The sequence below is a fragment of the Gymnoscopelus microlampas genome, assembly GCF_963454915.1.
Source record: "Gymnoscopelus microlampas genome assembly, chromosome: 16".
NCBI classification, from domain to species: Eukaryota; Metazoa; Chordata; class Actinopteri; order Myctophiformes; family Myctophidae; genus Gymnoscopelus; species Gymnoscopelus microlampas.
The window spans coordinates 38805995-38808962 of NC_139953.1; positions in this window are offsets into that span (position 1 = coordinate 38805995).

Here is a 2968-nt window from a genome sequence, read left to right on the forward strand (position 1 = left end):
CAGCTCCGCCTGCCTCTTTTAATATCTCTGGTGGAAAGGCTTTGTTTTTTTTTCTTGGAAACTCTATCATGTCATGGGACAGGAAGTAAGCGTCATGGCGGCCTGACACCGCCTTCTTCCACTTCCTGATGTGCTGCTGCTGTGCTTGATGTCCACCGATGGAAACACACTGCAGCGTGACGGAGAGACTGTCATTGTCACCGTCATTGTCTCACGCACCTGACCAGAACACCTGTCAACCACCACTGTGTACGGGGTGATCGTCTACCTTAGAGTTATGTCTAGGCGCGTGTTTGGATGTGATCATTTGTTTTGAACGTACACTGTATAACACCACGTACTGTATATCAGTGGTTTTCAAACTTTCTCATCTCAAGGACCCCCAGATTGATTATTTGGCCGCGGAGGCGCGGACCCCCCATCTGAAAAGGTTTTGTGCCAGGGACCTTCAGAATCAAAGATTCAAGTTATAGTGTTCACTTAAAAAATACTTACATTCAAAGATTTGCACAAATGTTCATGATTTTTGAATAGCCAAAGTATAACATATGTTTAAAGTGGTTAGAATGATTGTTTGCTGGGGACCCCCTGGCGGCACCCCCCAATGATTGAGAACCAACTTTGAGAACCAATGCTGGATAACACCTTGTATATAACACTGGTATTACATTTATTACAGTTTTGTTACATTTCTCTAAATGATCCTTGGCCACTTCGACCCTGTATATACTTAGTAAAACGGACCCGAGTTAACGGTATACTCTTTTTTCTCTTAACCAAATCTTTATGCAAAAAATAGCCAATCTACAAGCTCACAAGGCAGCTCTGCTATTTTTGGCAAACGTCTCCCTCAGAATAGGGATGCTGGGGTTCAAGTGGTTAACGATGGCAAAACAGTGCTGTGCATTTCTCAAGAACTATTTCTGCAAACACTACCTGCAAAAGCCCACAACTTCAGCGAAATCCGTAGCTGATCTCTGAAAAGTATGTGTCAGTGCCATCAGAATGACATGTGTCATTGTTTACAAACCAGACAGTCAACATCCTTAGTCATGTAGACAATATAACGGCGTGTGTGTGTTCAAAGCTCTACTTTTTTCTGTATAACAATAACATTCAATTTCAAACAGTACAAAATTACACATTACAGTAGCCTACTGTACTGTGATTGATTGAGAGGATTCCCTTTAATGATTTTATGGTCTGTACTGTAACTTGTTGACAAACCATGTCATTGCAATACAGAAAAGAAAAAGACTGCTTTACAGGACTGCATAGCACAAAGAAAGAAAATATACACAATTTGAAATGTAAACATAGGAAACATGGCTTAGGCAGAACTGTAAAAGCAGCACTGTATGTGGAAGTACAGTGCTGCCTGTCTCCTGATGGTCGGGGGACAGATTCTCATCCATATCACAATAGTTTAAGTTAAAATGCTTGACACTTGTTGAAAATGTTCAAAAAATGGCAAAAATCTGCTAAAATATATATTCTGCCAACGTACAAATATGGATAAAAGGGTTAAAATGTATTGTCAAATATAGCTGGGTGACCCACTCAAGGTCCCCTGGGGGTCCCCGGACCCCACTTTCAGAACCAATGCTGTAGGTAATGACATTATTTATTTAGAGTAGACAATAATATTTTTATATGCCTGTGACTACCCTCCCCTGTGCTATTGTTGGCACTTAGACTCTGTGGTGGCGGGCAGGTACTTTACCACTGCACCATCCGAGCACTGAGAAATAGTTCTTTTTATGATGTACACAAGTGACTATATGTGATTGGAAGTGAAACAAGTAATTTAGAGAATTTCAGAATTGATTCTAACTAACTGAGAAATGCACCAAAGCGACTGAGAAAAACTGCAACAACATTTTTATTTTTTTGTTTTCGAATCCACGGCCTGCATGGCATCACACACGTGGCCTTGTCATTGTCATCGTCATCATTCTCTACCCACGGAAACAGAGAAAACCACAACTATTTTCTGATAACAGTAAAAGACTTGTTGTTTCAGGAGTCTGTTTCAGGCAGGACCTGTTGAATGAATCCCAACTTCTTGGAAAGACGACAATTAAACAACAGTTTCAACTCTTATTATTAGGTGAGAAAACTGTAGGAGTCCATAAAGGCTTTAAAGCTGCACTCTAACTTTCCTCTTCTACCCAGCATTTTGAACCCGGTTTCCTGCGCAAGTGCTGAATTTTTCTTTAACCATTGAGCTAATAGAGCCTGCCTGCATTTAATCTTGACCTTCAGGTCAAAATTTGTGTCAAACGAGAAACAGGATCGTGTTAAAAGGCCATGTCTCACATAGACACAGGATCTAAATGTCTCAATAGAAGAGCAGGGAGAAGGGAGTGTTTCAAATGTAGCGGACAGTGGATTTCAGTGTCTCTCCCACTGGTGTACAGTATGACACAATGACAATGACTGTGTGACCCATGATGTGACCCATGACCTTGTAATTGTATTACTTATTTTCTGTTACGTTGTTTTGCTTTGTTATGCTGTTAACCCGTTTTTGGGGGGAGGGACTGCATGTTGTCTTTTGGTTTGTTTTGTGTAGAAAAAAGGGGGTGACTTTATATGCAATGACTTTTGCCATATGCTATTTAATTGTCCCCAATAAAAAAAGTATTTAAAAAAAAAGAAAAGAGCAGGGAGACAAAATACAACCACCCCAATTGTATAAGTTATATTGTATTAACATACTCTACCATACAGATTGGACCAAATTACATTTTATTCATTAAAGAAAATTACACAGAGTTTAAATGATCCATTTCATACAGTAACTACAGTACAGTCACTGAGCCGTTTACAGAAACATCTCCATGCCCACTGCCTATTAGTCAATATCTGATGTTCTCTTTTGTTTTTATTATAAAAGCCTGCGTTTCCAAACGACGAAGGTCCTCTGGTGCAAAAAAAAATCCCCAGTGTCATGTGAGCGATCTGT